Genomic DNA, 17674 nt, shown 5'->3' on the forward strand with positions numbered 1-17674 from the left:
GAAAATAAATAGAAAAGGCATTAGAAATTACAGGAAAATAGGAAAAACTAATTCGACCCAAGGCAGCCCATTAAGCCCTGCCCGCGTGCGTCCGCGCCCGCGCGCCCTCTCTACCTGACAGGCGAGCCCCACCTGTCGCCGCCGGTTTCCTTCGCCCGCGCGCTCCCTCTCTCTCTCTCTGTCTCGCGGACCCGGATCGCCAGTCGTCGAGCCGTTGCCCCGAGCATCCCTCTTTTCTCCCTCTACACCGTGGGCCAACCCTGTCAGTTCCGCCTTCTCCGCGCATTGCCGTGGACCGGCGCATGCGCACTCGCGCACGTCGCCGGGTTTCTCGGCCACGACGCCCGCCCACGCGCCCTACTCTCTTCTTATAGCCCTGCTAGTGCCCCGCACACACCCCTCACCTCATTTCGCACACTCTCACCCTCTCTTGCACCCTGCCCTCGCCGCCAGCCGCCGCTGGAGACCCGCGTCCACGTTCCCGACCGTCCAGCTCGCCGGAGACCGCTCCAAGCCTCCTTGAGCTCTGCCCTGAGGTGATACACCTGTCCCCGTGCCCAATTTCCCTTATTGCGCTCTGTGTTCGTCCAATTTCGCCTTCGCCGGTGCTTGGCCGCGGCGGTCCGTTGTGCTCGCGTGGTGGCCGGCCGATTTAGCCCGGTCTAGTTCACCGGAGTAGTTCCCTGTGTCGCCCCTATCTCTGCTGAAGCCATCCAAGGCCTTAGCGCGCCTTAAGTCCCCTCCTCGTGGCCGGAATCACTCACCGGAGTTTCTCTGGCCCGCCCGAGGCCACCTCACCGCCGCTCTCCCCTCTCTGCCCATGGATTCATGGCCCCTTCCCCGCCATTGAGTTCGTCGTGGCGCCCTCTTCCCCTCTGCCCAACTCCGGCGACCCCGGAGACACCCTAGCTCGCGCCCGCCTCAACTTCGGCGACCTCACCGCCGCGGAGAGGAGTGGTGCCACCCGCAGCCGTCTGTTTCCCTGGTCTGATCCCCTCCGTCTGATCCTGATCGAACGGCCTGGACCACGGGATACTGCTTCGCGCATGCGCGTCTGAAGCCCTGACCCACCTGTCAGCGCCACTCACAGATGCTCATCCTTCCCGGTCTGATTTTCCTCCGTCCGATTCAGATCGAACCGCTCGGACCCGCTCGGACCCCCCTCGGACCCGTTCGGACCCCCTTCGGACCCCCTCCGTCAGATCTCGATCGAACGGTTCGGACCCCTGTAGCCATCCGCTTTCCCCTGGCGCTGGACCCACTCAGTCAGTGCGCTCTCCCCCTCTGTCGCTGACACTCCCTGGCTCGCTTGTCAGTGCTCGCCCGCCCGCGCGCGCGTCCTCGGCCGCAGATCTAATCTCGGCCATCGGTTTCTGATCCAACAGTTAGATCCACCCGATACCCCTTCGCGTGGCTATTTTGCTTAAGAAACCCCCTGGTTCTAGGAAATCAACCCGCCTTCCTCTGTTTTAGCGCATAGGTCACTGGTTTGTTTTAATTAGACCCTTGGACTTTTATTTAATCACAGAATTAGCCCTAATTTCATATTTTGAATTCCCAAACTTGTTTATTTCATATCTTTTGCATCTGAACTCCAAATTTAGTGATTCAAATTGCAAAATGTTCATAGGATTATTCTCTGTTTAAATAAGATGGTTTCACTTACTGTCTATACATTCTAATTTTTATGATTGAATATGAACTAATATAGATGTAGTTTTATTTATTTAATAAAATAAATAAAAGGAGAACCCTAGAGATTTAATCATGTTTAAACTCGTGAGATTAATGATAGGTTCATCTCTGTTCTAAATTATAGGTCACAATAAAATAAATTGATCTATGTTTATATACTTGTAAGTAACACTTAGGGAAATAATAATCTATTTTCAAATAAAGTTAATGTATGTCATAGTTTATGTTATACTTTGAATTCACTATTCCCTTATATAGTATTATGTCTTTTTAAGATGTGTTCCAATGTTTTACATGTTTGGTGTGATGTTCATTTGTACTTTCCAAACGTATTGAATGCATGCTCGCTTTATTTAGACAACGAGCAGTCCGAGATTCCTGAGTGTGTTGTTGGAGACCTCCCTGAGCAGCAACCTGGTGAAGGCAAGTGTCCTCTGACCTATTATGTCCTACATACTTTATGATTCACTGTCCCGCATTATTTTATGAAACCTAAGGTTTGACTAGTCTGTATTTACCTTATCCTTGTTTACCTTTTGGGTTATCATGGTTAGCATGTTGCTATTGCTTTAACTTAATCAATGAACATGATGTGAACATTTATGATACGATACTGTTATCCTGACTTTGTGGATGACCTTGTGATTCCTTAGGGGACTCAGGCCTTTTTCCTGAGTACCTCTCTATAAGGACCTGTTCGTGGAGTGACCACCCGGGATAACAGTACAACCATGAGGGTGGAATGGGACACTCTTAGCTGATTAATTAGATGAACCTGGGGGTGTAGTTGGCTTTGACGGATGGCCGTCAATGGGGGCCGAGGCGTAGTGCTCGCTCTGCCAAGGTTGGGGTGCAGAGGTTCATTCGATTTGGTTTTTGTTAGTCACCCACCTTGGGGAGGTGTAATGCGTTTGTACGACTGGCGAAACCTAACGAGCAGCTATGCACCAGGGGAGTCTTTGTAAAGGCTACGTAGTGAAACCTTGCCGACTCACCTTGGTAGTGTTTGAGGGTTTGATCGACCCGAGGCATAAAGGGATCATGACTTGTGGGTAAAGTGTACAACCTCTGCAGAGTGTTAAAAACTGGTATATCAGCCGAGCTCACGGTTAAGAGCAGCCTTGGGATCCTCTTTGATTAGAAGAACTCTGGATACTTTTATGTTGATGATCAATAATGATGTTATAAAATATGATTTATGGTATTTCCTCGTTTGAGGAGGTACTGTTGGGTAATAACTGGGTTTATTACTAAAAGTTGGCTCTACCAATAATAATAAATACTTGACTAACTTAAAAGCAACTGCTTAACCTCAACTCCATATACAGCTAGTCCACTTTTGCCAAACGGGACATTTGCTGAGTACGTTGATGTGTACTCACCCTTGCTTTACAAACCACCCCACCCCAGGTTGTCCCCTCTGTTCTCAGTGCTCAGGAGGTGTTGGGGGCCTTCGGCTTCCGAAGGTCCTCAAAAACATGATTTAACAATGTCTCTGGAGTATAATGTGTAAACAGGTACCTTCGACTTAGATCAAAACCACAGCGTGAAGATGCACAAAGAATGTGAAGGATGGCGTAGAGCCGAAGCTATGCGCAGGGGAGCTTCGGCGTGATAGCAGAAAAAGAAACCGACTTAAAAGGGAAAAGGTTATTTAGACCCCGATGGATTACTATAGAGTTATTAGCAAATGTAAAGGGCATGGGTGTAATTTTACATGGGCTGCGTCCCGTACCTATAAATAGATGAACAGTGCTCCCGTACTGTTCACGCTGACTTGGCATTTGCTTTCGCGTCACGCTTGTACCCCTGCTTTCCTTCGAGCCGAAGGTACATTTATAATTTGTTATTGTTGATATAGTAACGCAAATAAAAATAAGTTGATAATAATGTTTAAAGTGTTTATGTTATTTTCCATATTTTGTATACGAACCCTTCTTTACCTTTTATTGTGCTTACAAAGGTCTGTCCTTTATAACCTTCGTCCGGAATTCATTATATCCGAAGGGAGATAATGCTCCAAAGGACGAAGGACTTTAACATTTAACACTTTCTATGTTGCCTTGTTCTTAACTCGAAGCATTTGAGAACAAGTCGCCAACTTTGGCGCCCACCTCCGGTGAACTCACTTCCACTTTTTGAGTTTCGAACACCTTCGGCAAGCATAGACCTTCGTCATGTCGCCAAAGAAAACTTCAGCAACAGGGGCTGCCGCTCTGCAGCCGCTGGACCCCAACCAGGAGACCCTCTCTCTTCGGGAGGCCCGAAGCCAGAAGAGGAAGGCCACCGGTCCAACGCCTCAGGAGGACGACTTGGATCAAGAGATCAGAAATATGGAGATGCTCCATCATCAGGTGCAAAGGAAGAAGGAAAAGATGGCTAGGCTAGCTGACCTACAAAGGCAGATAGACGAAGCCTCTGAAGAAGTTCGCCATCTTACTCAAGATGAGCAGAACCGAAGGCCTCAGCACAGAGAGCTTCATCAAGAGGGCTTCTTCAACGAGGATGACTGGTATGAGAATTTCCATCATGGAAATTTTGCTTTTGATGATGCTTCTCCTCTGTCAGCAGAACTGCAGGCTACACCTTGGCCTCCATCTTACAAGCCACCTCAACTCCCCATGTACGACGGACACTCAGATCCGAAGCAGTTTCTGATGAGCTACGAAGCAACAATATCTTCCTATGGTGGCAATACTACAGTCATGGCGAAGTCTTTCGTCATGGCTGTCAAGAATGTTGCACAAACCTGGTACTCCTCTCTTCGGCCAGGAATAATCACATCATGGCAGAAGCTGAAGGATATGCTGATCACCAGTTTCCAAGGGTTTCAAACGAAGCCGGTCACCGATCAAGCTTTATTCCAGTGCACCCAAGGATCACGAAGAATATCTTCAGGCGTATGTCCGAAGGTTCTTACGCCTAAGGGCACAAGCGCCAACAGTGCCCAATGAAATTGTCATTGAGGCCATGATTAAAGGGCTTCGGCCGGGACCTTCAGCCCAATACTTTGCCAAGAAGCCCCCTCAGACTCTGGAGAAACTGCTTCAGAAGATGGATGAATACATCCGCGCTGACAATGACTTTCGACAGAGAAGGGAGGAAGCTTACAGGTTCTCTGAAATAGCCAGGGGCTTCGAAGGGAGAATTCATCCTAGACATGTCAGATCGATTCATTCCACTCAGAATGATGACAGGGGAAGCCAGCAGCAGAGGCCGCAATATTCCTCCCAGGCTTCGGGGCAGCAGCAGAGCTATCCTCGGCCCCCAGCTCCAAGGGGCAGAGGTGCCAGGGGCTTCGAAGGAAGGTTTGGGGATCAGCCCAGGAAAATTTATTGCCTATTCTGTGGTGAGGACAAGGGCCACACCACCAGGATGTGCCATGTCACCATCCAGAAACAAAAGGAGATAGCAGAAGCTGCAGCCCAACAGAGCCAGCCGAAGCAAGTTATGCATACTGCTTCGTACCACTCGCCTTATATTCCAGAGTATGTAGGCAACCACCCTGCAGCTTCTGTTGCTTCGGCAAGCCAACCTCAGACATCTTGGCAACAGCCTCCACCTCCACCACCAATGCAACGAGGCCAGCAGCCAGAAGGGAGTCAGCATACTCACCTCCAACAAGACTTCAGAGAAGAGTCCGAAGCTCGCACAGTCAATAGTACTGTACCAGAATCGAAGCATATTTACTAACAAATATCCTACCTCGGCAGCAGTTTTTACATTTAGTATCATTTTCTTTTTAATAAGGAACAATTATTGAAAGCCTAAGTGCTTTTTGTCGTTTTCAATTTCTTGTAATAGCTTCGCTTTCGCCACAGTAAAAATATACCTTCTCCACAGAATAACGGAGTAAAAAAAAAGAGTTGCCGAAGCATAAGAATTTATGGTTACAAGGAGAATCTCCGAAATAACAAAAAGTCGTTCTAAGGAATGCAGTGTAAGTTTCCCGAAGCAACAAAAAGTCGTTCCTAAGGGAGCGCAGCGTAAGTTTTCTGCTCAAAAGTCGTTCCAAAGGGAATGCAGAGCTTATAGCGAAAAATAAACGCTGATTCCGCTGAAGTAAAAGGCGAAGAAGCTCCTAAGGGAGGCTTACAGCGAAAAATAAACGTTGATTCCGCTGAAGTAAAAGGCGAAGAAGCTCCTAAGGGAGGCTTGCAGTGAAAAATAAACGTCGATCTTCGGCAAATATCATTTTGCATAACATCACATCATTTGCATAGCACAACATCATACATCATATTGCATCAATGACGCAAGAAGGGGGTTCAATGTCGATATTCAGAGATTGTTGCCAAGAAACAGTGCCAAGGCACAAAAATAATTATTGAAGAAGCATACCTTCGTCAAACTCTAAAATGGAAAGATCTATTGGTTACTGATTTTACGAAGATTGGATGTTTTTATGAAATATGGATATTATTTACGAAGCATGAAAAGAAGGGAAGGTTTTTTTCGCCGAAGGCTCAAAAACGGTATGTACGTAAAGTTTCATGCATCGTAAAGAATTGAATCATAAATAGCTTATATGTTACATTCAAAGTTACAAAATATTACACATATTGTCCAACAAATATTACATTCCAAATGTTTTTACAATAACATCTAATCTTCCCTTAGAACTACTTCTGCAGCTTCGTTGAGTAGTTGATCAACAACTTTGTCCATGATAGCTTCAACCATTTTTCTAATTTCGTCATCCCCCTTTACGTTGAGGTCCGCTAATGGCTCGGCGGGCTCTGAGGGAGGAGAAAGTGCGGTTGTGTTACAAAGTGTAAACAAGTTCGAAATCAAAAAGTTACAACAACAAGCCAAAAACTAGTAGTCAATACCTATTCGCCCTTCGAGATCCACACTTTTCTCAGCGGCCTTTGCTACTTTTCTAGCGTCATGAATACCTTTTTCGCTTTTTCGTATAATTTCTTGAGCCATCTCCTGGCCACCATTTTCCAAGATGTCGGTGAAAAATTTTCCACCAACCAAACTTGCTTCGGCCGAAGGGTCTTTTATGTCTTCAGAAGATAAGTCGGCTTCGGTTTGTGCCAAGGATTTCACATGATCGCAGCCTTTTCTCTCCAAAACAGTGACAATCCCCCTAGCACCCGAGAAGGCACATATGTCTCCGCGGCCGTTCAAAACTTCTTCAAAAGCTTCAGCTTCGTGTCTGATCCATTCAATTGGGCCCTCGGGTTCGCCCCTTATGAAATTTTCTTCACTTGAGAACGCGCCAACGCTGGCGAAGCTGGTTTTTATTTTCTTAACACATTCTATAGACTTTTCATAACATCTTTTCTTGGATGCACGAAGCTCTTCAGCGTTTTTCTCTAAATGATTTGCCCATTGTTCACTAATTTCTCTCTTAGCTTCTTCAACTGTGCATCTTTCTTTAGCTTCGGCTAGCTGTCTCCGAAGATCCTCAATTTCGCGCTTCTGGGCCTCAGCTTGAGCTTTGAAAGCAGCTTCATCTTCTTTTATTTTATCCATCAACAAATGTAATATTTTATCTTTTTCGAGACCTTCGTTCCTTAGTTCAATTACTTCGGAAAGAAGATTGCTCAAGGCTATGGTACACCCTTCATCTTCGGCATCTTTTTGTGCCCTAAGGGCATTGCTAAGTATAAGGCCCTGAAAAAAAATGCGCTAATAAGTTTAAGCAAATGAAAAATTTTGGTTTCAAAAAATAATACAAAGATCTCATTTTTTTCACCTTTAAACTATTGTATGCTAAGCTGTCGGCCAGCTCGTCTTTTGACAACACCGAAAGCCCGTCTTCTAATGTCGGGAATCTGAAGCTCTTGCTCATCTCTCGACAGACAGAAATCTCCTTGCTGTCAGGGAGACAATACAAGAAGTCTTCTTCTCTGCTGTCGTTGAATATCAGCGCCCCTTTTGGATATTTCAATTTTTGCGCATAGAACTGAGCTTCTCTTTTTTCTTTTTCGGTCAGATTTTTACCCGAAGCATGACGTAAGACATAGTCAGAAGCTTCAGAAGATGCTTTGGGAATAGGTGTGGCGATTTTCTCAGATAAAATTTCTTCTGCAGATTCTTTTTTCGTTTCTTTTTCAATTTCCAAGAATTCTTTCTTGGTAGGCTCTGAAAGCCCAGTTTCAGTTTCCGCTTGACTTTTGGCAGCTTCGGCCTCAGTTTGTGTCTTTGGAACTTCGGCAGCTATCTTCGAAGTAGAGCTTGAAGATTTTATCGTTTCCAGCACATCTAGCACGTTAACCATTCTTTTCCTCTTGGGGGTTGTTGTAAGGTCTTTTTGTGCCCTCGGCATTGGCATTGGCACCTCAACTCTTGCTGAAGGACTTAAAGTTTTCGATGTCTTTGTCTCTTCAGCTCTCGGTTCTTCTATTTTTTCCGTCTCCGGCATTATGGCCGGCTCTTCAATATTCGGCAGGGGAGTCGGCTCCTTGGCTTCGGTGGCCGAAGAGGTCTCACCGACAAACTCAGGCACTGTGGCCGGTTCAATATAGCGTGGCCGGTGCGTAAGAACCTTCATCTTTTTCCTCTTCGGCGCTGGCTCACTAGGAGCGGCTGAAGCAACTTCCTTCACAAAAGTCGTATCTTTCCTTTTTTGACCCCGTTTTGGGTAACGGTAGTCAGGATAGATGAACCCAATGGCATCAAATACTCGGTTGAGTCTTTTCTTCTTCCTGCCTCCGAAGGCCGCAGACAGTGCATTATCTTCTGCCTTCGAGTATGGTCCAAGCAGTTCATCGCTTGTGGCCTCAATATATTTCAGCCAGTCATCATCTGGCTCGACAAACTTATCTCCATATCTGAAGGTGTATTTTAACCTAACTAGTCCACCTTCGTCAGGTTTGCTGATGGTTTCCTTTGGCATTTCCCACTTTTCTACAAAGTGGCCATACTCTGAAGGCAATGTGTTCCTGGATCAAATCCCTTGTCCCGATGAAAGAGCAAACTACACCGAAGGCTCTCCGGCATTCTTCGGCTGCTTCGTCAATATCCACCTTCGGTTTCCGAAGGCCAAAACGCTGCCAGATGGTGCGCATGATGATACCTTTAATATCTTCTCGTGTCTTCAAGTCGTTTTTCACATAGAACCATTCCTTCATCCATTCCACGGGCCATCTCTTCCGAAAAGTTGGCACGAGACAGCTTGACCCAGAGCGGGCACCGAAGCTATAACAACCAAAATTGTTATGGTATTGCTCTTTACCCCAGGGTTTCGTCTCATATAATAACTCATGCATACTACAGAAAACTTTTGCATTAGGCTCCAAACCTTGGCTCTTCACGGCCCATACGAAGATTCCCATCCTTATGGTTGCTTCGGGAGTAATTTGATGGAGGCAGATTTCAAATATCTTCAAAACTTCAACCACGAAACTGCTTAAAGGAAACCGAAGCCCAGCCTTGAAGAAACTTCGGAATATCACGACTTCATTTTCCTCGGGAGTAGGACAAGTTTTTTCTCCTTCGTCAGCCCTCACAATAGATAAATCCCGAAAATATCTACCCCTCATATTGACAAGATGGCTTTGTTTAATGCTTGATTTTCCAAAAACTGCATGGCTTGGTCGCCAGGGTCGATCTTCGGAATCTTCACCACCACTTTCCACATCATAGCTGTCACTATCACCAGTGTCTTCAGATAAACCCTCTAAAATCTCCCTAGTAATCTTCTCTGTATTTGTCTTTGCTATTGATTCAAGAAAGTCGAGATTCATCTCCTCAGAAAGGCTCAGCTTCGATTCATCGACAGCTTTCTTATCTTCAGACATCTTCGAAAATGCTGAGAAGGTACTCTCGAAACCGAAGCTTAAAAATTTAAAAAGGCAAGCAAGTGTTGGTGCGCAAGGGCTAAAAATTGGGTGAGCAAGAGTAGACGGCAAGAAAGCGTGCCAAATGAACTCGTGGTGAGCTCTTATTTATACGCCTAGTGCGTTGAAAACTGGAGGGTCCCGCTTGTCAATGATTGTTGCTATTCTAGCAAAGGGAAGGTGTTTTTTCGGACCTTCGACTTAAGGCATTCGTCCATGTCGCAATCTGAATTTATCACTCTAACAAATTAATATTGCGAGGGGCTACTGTTGGGGGCCTTCGGCTTCCGAAGGTCCTCAAAAACATGATTTAACAATGTCTCTGGAGTATAATGTGTAAACAGGTACCTTCGGACTTAGATCAAAACCACAGCGTGAAGATGCACAAAGAATGTGAAGGATGGCGCAGAGCCGAAGCTATGCGCATGGGAGCTTCGGTGTGATAGCAGAAAAAGAAACCGACTTAAAAGGGAAAAAGCTATTTAGACCCCGATGGATTACTATAGAGTTATTAGCAAATGTAAAGGGCATGGGTGTAATTTTACATGGACTGCGTCCCGTACCTATAAATAGATGAACAGTGCTTCCGTACTGTTCACGCTGACTTGGCATTTGCTTTCGCGTCACGCTTGTACCCCTGCTTTCCTTCGAGCCGAAGGTACATTTATAATTTGTTATTGTTGATATAGTAACACAAATAAAAATAAGTTGATAATAATGTTTAAAGTGTTTATGTTATTTTCCATATTTTGTATACGAACCCTTCTTTACCTTTTATTGTGCTTACAAAGGTCTGTCCTTTATAACCTTCGTCCGGAATTCATTATATCCGAAAGGAGATAATGCTTCAAAGGACGAAGAACTTTAACATTTAACACTTTCTATGTTGCCTTGTTCTTAACTCGAAGCATTTGAGAACAAGTCCCCAACAGGAGGTGATGCTGGCAACATGGATGATTTCGAGGAGTTCCAGGAATATGACGAGTTCTAGTTCTTTCTTAGTGGCAAACCCCAAGTCAGCTACCTCTGTAGGCTTAGCATCTACGTTTCGTATTTCCGCACTTTGATAATTATGTTAAACAATGGTTATGTAATAGACTCTGTGGATGTCTTGGACATCTTGATGTAATAAAATGCCTTTTCGCTATTTATTTCGAGCATTGTGTGATGATGTCCAATTATGTAATCACAGTGTACGTGAGTTTCTGATCCTGACACGTACATGGTTCACATTCGGTTTGCCTTCCAAAACCGGGTGTGACAGCCGTCGCCTCGGCCCGTAGTGCTGGGCCGGCCCGACATGATTATATATTTTTATATTTACAAAAATTGTATATACATATGTACAATTTATATTTAATATTAGGAACGTCTGAGCATGATGTTCCACTGGTTCCACTGATTTAACTAAATGGCCCGACGGGCTAACGAGACGGCTCAACACGGTCAGTAGCCCCGCGTGCCGTGCCTGGGCCGGAGCTGCGGCCCGCGGGCCCATGCCGGGCCGTCCGTTGGCCATATATATGTGGAGGTGTACGCTGATTTAACAAATGGCCTGACGGGCTAACGGGCCGGTCCGACACGGTCAACAGGCCGGCGTGCCGTGCCTGGACCGGAGTGCCGTGCCTGGACTGGAGCCGCGGTCCGCGGGCGTTGGGCCTAGCGGGCCCGTGCCGGGCCGTCGGTTTGGCCATTTATATGCGGAGGTGTGGTTTGGGACGTGGAGGTTCATTGTGTGGAGGGGACGAACACATGTTAATTAGAAATAGATGTGGATAGTTATTTGTAAAAAAGATGACGCAGAACGACCGTTGAAACTATTGGTTTAATATAGATAATTGGAAGATAGATATAGAGAATAACATAAGCGTCGTCCATTCCTGCAAAGTGTAGAGGAACGATTTAAAACAAACGAACAGAGTTCTGACTTTCGGAAGTGTGGAAACCTTTGGCCAATGGTTTGCTTGCTTAAACTGCAAGCTGGTCAAGTCCACGTCGGCGATCTGATCACAGCCAGAGTGAAGTTTTGCCACGACGATGGCGTCACGAGCTGCACGAAAACCAAACGCCTCGATCCGCGTGGCCTGCCACTTGGCAGCAGAAACACCTCGTGGATGCAAAAATAGCGTCATAATACTACATGTTCCATTTGGGCCTGTAAGCGCAGCCCGGGAGAATTTGTAAGCTTATACTACTTACTCCGTACTCCCACTACCCCAACTAGTGGGCTTCAACCCTAGGCCAAGCCCATCTGACGGACACGACTTCTGTCCGCCTGATGCAATCGCGGCCGTCCAATCAATCAGCGGAAACTTTTAAACCTCACCACCACTACAACAAGGACTAGGGTTTCATTCGCCGCGCCGTCACTTCCCTCCCCTACCCCCAAGGGCACCTTTGGTAGCCGAGGATCTCAGGAGAATACCGACCCATTCCCTGCCTTCCAAACCCACGCGCTAAATTATCCCAGAGCGAAAAAAAATTATGTTTGGTGACCCAACTCCCCGGCCCAATCCGTGGGAGAGAACAGGGCTTTCGCCCCCGGCCTAACAAGGTCGGGAAGGGTTTCCCCGAGCTCACCCTCTCCACTCGTGCACCCGCCGCCACTTCCTTTCTCTCGCGCACCCGACGTCGCATCCTCTCTCGTGCAGTTGGGGCCAGCTGTTGGGCCGAGGTCGACGACGGGGTCGACCTCTCCGTGGAGACAGCCAAGGCGGCCGTGAGCCACGCCGCCACGAGCCACCACGAGCACGGCGGCGAGCTCAGCGATCTGGAGTCGGATCTGGTGGGGCGGCAGAAGACTGGCTGCTCGTCGTCGCCGGCGGCAACAACGCCGGCTGCAGAGCTGATCGTGCCGCCAGCACAGCAGATCTAGCAATTCCAGGTGAAGAGAAGAGAGCCGATTTGTGCTTGCTAATCACTGGCGGAGACCTACAGTGCTACTTGCATGTGTGCGTTGCGTGCAGATCCAGCAATTCCAGGATTTTTGCCACACCATGTGTGCGTTGCGTGCTTCGAATGGATTGAAATCCAAATCCATTTCGTCTTGCCACTGCACTACACCTGCACGCCTGCACCTGCACGCCCGGCCGAGCTCTTGACCGGTGGGGAACTTTAGTTTTGTTATGGTGCACAACCAATAGTTCTCTGTGTTGGTCTGCTTGTGGGTCTTTTCATTATTCAGCAAGTTGCTATTTTCAGTTTTGTTCGAACTTTTTAGGTTGTGTAACTCTTTAGTTTTGTTTGAACTCTTTAGTAAAATCTGCTATTTAGTTACCTCTGGTGTTATTTACTTACCTCTATTGTTTACTTGCTTAAATCTGCTATTTATTACTTCTGGTGTTATATACAAGCATGCTCAGAACTTCAAATAGGATTATTTATTATTCTTTCATGCCTAATTCCTGTATTTTAGTCACTATTTAGTATTTACATGTCCAATTCTTTCATGTCCTGAAACAGTTTTGATGCTCTTGTTTCTTAGCATTAAGTTCTTAGAAGATGAGGAATTGAAAATATAGACATTTGTCTGAGTTTTTTTTCCTCATCAACAGGTGGTACAAAAGGGTTTTTCATCAACAAGTGGTCACCAAAAGAAGAACTGAAACATCAAGATGGTGTTTGCTTCTACATTTTACCATTGAGGATATGATGCTAAACTGAAGTCATGTATTATGCTATGCATTCAGAAGATGATGCTAAACTGAATAAGCACATCAATCTGATTTTTCTATGCACTGAGACTATGTTTGTATTATTGTTATGCAATGCAATCTATGCACTAAAACGTTCAACTCTGTTTGATCTGGCTGACATATTCAGAATTATAATACGCTGCTGCCAATTTGCAAAATTCTATTCAATTTGCTAGTGATGCACAGGAGATGATCATGCTGGCTATTGGCTACTCCTTGGCTGCTGGCTTCTTGTAGCAAGGGAGGGCTATCCTTGGCTGCCGGCTACCAAAGAGCAACAGGGGAGGCTAGCCCCATCGGGTGGTGCTCACCCAGGGATTCTAGGAAGCAGGGATTACACTCCCTGGGTGCTGACTCCCCTGGGCTCCCTTCCCCCAGCTGCCAAAGGAAGCCTAACTCAACCTAGTCGCCCGGCACTCTGGGCGACGGCGAGTATGGCGAAGGGACGGCAGGGCCAGCGAAATATTAGCCATGCGGCCGTTACACCAAGCCTGCTACGTTCCTACGCCGCCTCCCGCCGGTGTAAGCAAGCATCTGATCTGACCCGTCTCCGTAAGGTCCGTGAGCCCATGTACCCCAGCAGTGTCTGACTCTGACTGAGGTAGGATGCCTTGCTCACCTCACTCGTTTGAATGTGTGGCGTCTTGATTGTTGGATGTCAGTTTACATCTCTGGTTGGATGCTAACCCATCAGTGTACGATGGTGGAAATATATAGCTGTCAGGTCGAATACAGCTCTATCATGCAAGTGCTTAGATGTCGGGATGGACGCGCCTCTATCAGTGTTAATGCAAGTCTAACCAAAATGCGAAGCTGTGGTCTTTGGTTGCTCTGTTTTTGATCTTTCTGTTGTTAATTAATATATCTAATTAAGGGTCCCATGCCACTTGGGGGAAGCTCTCTTTTTAGCTTCGAAATACCCGCAGGTTCTCTGCGGGGTGCTCGGATGTTGGGGCCCTAGAGCAAATGCAGTGGTCTCATAGTACGAGGCTGTACTTTGGTTGATGGGTCTCTCACCAATCGCTTCCTCACAGCCTTGCCTCCAACGACCACAACATTTACCGTGTCCTTAAATTTCTGCGCTCTTGCGTGGCAACATGTTTGTAGGTCGAGATAGTTCTGTTTGATCATTGTGTAACCATTGTAGTCCGGCCCTGCATTAAGTGCCTTTCTATTTAATTATTTATGTGATTATATGTTCATCTTCACTAGGTTATTGAACAATTTAAGGCTCTTGCAGACTTAAAAACTGTTGATGTATTGGTATGAGCTATAAAACTGTGTTGTATGCCCTGGTTTGTCTTCAGCGAAACTGTGCTTTGCTAGGTAGTCAATACACTTGCGCTATTGCCTCTGATGGTTATCCAGTAATACCCTGTTACTACCGCCGCAGCAGCTATGGAATCATTGCCTTGGCTTGTCGCCGCCTCTGCCAAGCAGAGGCAGCACAGTAGCTCACTCGTTGTTCCTTCTGCTTGAGTTTTTATTGCTTGATTGTGGATCTGTTTTCTCTTCTAGATCGTGTATTTCGATTGGCGACCGTGTATTCATTGCTTGATTTTGGGTCTGTTATAGCTTCTGGTGTTCCTCTTTCTTCCTCGTTTGCAGAGGAAAGCTACTAAGCTAGGTTGTACGGGCAATGATGATACAAAGTCATGCACCACTCTGAATGAGGGAATTTTCTCTCTTTGGGCTGACAAACGAACTTTTTACCCATTTTTCATCTGAGCCTTTACTTACATAGTTACATGTGTGCTTTCTCCTGTCACGTTTTTTGTGCTGCTTAATATGATACTGATTTGGTTGCGTTTCATGTATTTCTGGAGCAGCGATTTTTTGAGAACTAGATGATGTGGATTGCCTAATCCAACCATGATGCGGACTGAATTTTATTTGAGGTCAAATCTAATTGCTGCTGATGGTTCTCAAGTATACCTCCCCTTGGCCATTGCTTTTCCTTGTTTTGTTTTGGATTTGTTGCTTGAATCAGTTTTTTGATAGGGTACAAGGACACCACAAATTCACACCCACTACACACACCACACCACACGCACACATGTGTCCAATACACACATTCGAAAGGGATTGAGAGGCCTAGTCATCTAGTGTGTGGCAAACACGCAGAACCACTGACCGCACACACATGTGTAAACCATACCGGGAAAAACCCCAGAGTGAGGCATGGGGTGTCGATCCTAGGGATCGGACCCATGCTCCGTCGCACACCTGGCGAACGAACGAACTGGGCTGCGGTCCAGTCCTCGCTTTCAATCAGTTTTGGTGAATAGAAATGGTTTTCAAAGAGAGTTGAAGCCAATTTGCAGAGCAAAGGCGCCATATAAGTGATGATCTTTGCATTGAAGGTTGGCTACAACAAAAGTGTAGTTCTCCGTGCTGCTCAGATTTCTATCTGTTCTGTGACATCCTCGAACAAGCTGCCACACCATCTCTTCTTTTGGATTTGAGCTTATATTTTTTTTATCTCCTCTGTTTTCTGTTCTTAATGATTGTGTAAAATGGTAACTATGAAACTTTACATGAATGATATAAACAAAAAAGTGATCTGATAGTATGATGTACTTTGGTTGATGGGTTTCTTATCGATTGCTTTCTCCACAGCCTTGCATTGAATACCATAACATTCATTATTCTTTTTGGTTATTGTGTAATCATATTGTATCTCAATTTTGCATTATATGCTTTCCTATTTATGTGATTATGTGTCCATCTGTCACTAGGTTGGTGAACAATTTTAGACTATGTTGCAGACTCAAACTGTCGATGTATCTGCATTCTGCCTGGTTTGCTTTCTTATCTTAAATTGTGTTTTACTAGATAGTAAATAAGTTCATGCTATTGCCTTTAATGCTTGTCCTAGTGGTCATCTTTTTTAAAAAAAGAAAAAAATGTTACTGTTCTAAGAGCACAATGTTGATATGTCGAGAATAGATTTCAACTAAATTATAGCAGTATGGTTGTAGTCTATTTAAAGTAGTACCCAAGAACCAAACAATGCCATGTAAATAGATTTAATGATGTGTCTAGGATAATTTTCTCTTGAATTGAAGAATTTGAGCATGGGTTTGGTTGTGATGGCTACAGTGCCAGTGATGGACTCAGGATTTGAACCTAGAGTAAATTTGATATATAATACTATCAATAATTTGGTACCACATATATAATTTCCATCAATTCGGTATATGAGCAGAAAATAACAAAAAATGTCTGATAATGCATTTAATTCATCAAATTAGATTGCAAGTTGTATAGATTTGTTTCATTTGGCCTAAACACGGAGGAATAGTTTGTTTTTAACTAAATTCCAGGGTAGTTAAGGGCCTACCTAGATTATCCCTTGGGTCATGGCTAGCAGGGGATCCTTCTGTCGGGCAGCAGGCTGCCCGGCGGTGAGATTCCACCGGAGTCGTACGGTTCTCCTCGAGGACGTGGCTCATGAATGCACAAGCCTTGACCGATTGTGCCGCATGTCTGAAGGCAGCGGATGTCTTACAAAGCAAGCTTGAGCATCCCTGAGAAAGAGCATGAAGCCAAGAACGGTGTCGAGTAGGTTGTCAGTTCTTGCATGGTGGAACACTGCTACTTGCTGCTCTGCTGATTCTCCTGCTTGCTGCTACTGCTGATACAAGAGTAGTAGCAGCCATGTTGTAATGAATATAGACTGTAAATTGATTTCAGTTGAGATTATGTATGAATGTTAACTGTGATGATTGGTTTCTTACTGTCAATTGATGTGCCAAATTGAGCCATCAGTGCCTTTGTGATCATTGTGACAGTCTAAACATCAATTGTCAAACTGTGAAACAACATTTCAAACATGAACAGGAACTTGCAAGAGGGGTTTCATTGTATTTGCTAAACAAACTAAGCATTAGAAAGCAAAGGACATACAGGTGACAAATAAAAACAGTGTGTTTATGTCAGATTGACCATGCTCGTATTTATAAAAAAGATTGTAGTGCTCACATCTAAGTGATGGCTGCATAGAATTAAATATATCTATACGCTTGAAATAATTCTAAACTAAAAGCTATTCTCCCAAACAAGCTTTAATACTAGAATTTATGATCAAATTTATGAGTTATTCCTATCTGCAAAATAGTTTGACATTAGTTGTGTTGTCTTGTTGCATATAGTAGTTTGTTTTAACGGATCACCAATAAATTTGTACTCTCGTTTTTAAATACTAGTCGGTTGCCTGTGCGTTGCGACGGTTTACAACAATACCCATGTAAACTATCCACAAAAAAATTTCAAGATTTTTTATTGATTGTCGCTGCTCTCTGTATAATATATTTTTTAATTTGGCTAACTAATATCATTATTTACTCTATCCAACATGTCTTGGTACAACACGACCAATGAAGTGAGCGATTAGAAGCACAACGGCTGACTGAACGAACATAGATTATAAAATGACATAATTCCACCATACATAGATCAAATAAGAGAAAGTTTGTGTCGACTCGGCCT

The 17674-nt window shown here is 45.0% G+C and overlaps 2 long non-coding RNA genes across 2 annotated transcripts; both read left to right on the forward strand.

Moving 5' to 3' along the window:
* Positions 1 to 11857: 11857 nt before the first annotated feature.
* On the forward strand, positions 11858 to 13318 carry LOC103635308 (uncharacterized). Its single transcript, NR_145512.1, has 2 exons — positions 11858 to 12372; positions 13043 to 13318. It is a non-coding gene; the product is annotated as an uncharacterized lncRNA (long non-coding RNA).
* Positions 13319 to 14785: 1467 nt separating this feature from the next.
* LOC100278699 (uncharacterized) lies at positions 14786 to 16908 on the forward strand. Its single transcript, NR_157187.1, has one exon. It is a non-coding gene; the product is annotated as an uncharacterized lncRNA (long non-coding RNA).
* Positions 16909 to 17674: the final 766 nt, after the last annotated feature.

This window comes from Zea mays, chromosome 8 (assembly GCF_902167145.1).
Source record: "Zea mays cultivar B73 chromosome 8, Zm-B73-REFERENCE-NAM-5.0, whole genome shotgun sequence".
Lineage (NCBI taxonomy): Eukaryota > Viridiplantae > Streptophyta > Magnoliopsida > Poales > Poaceae > Zea > Zea mays.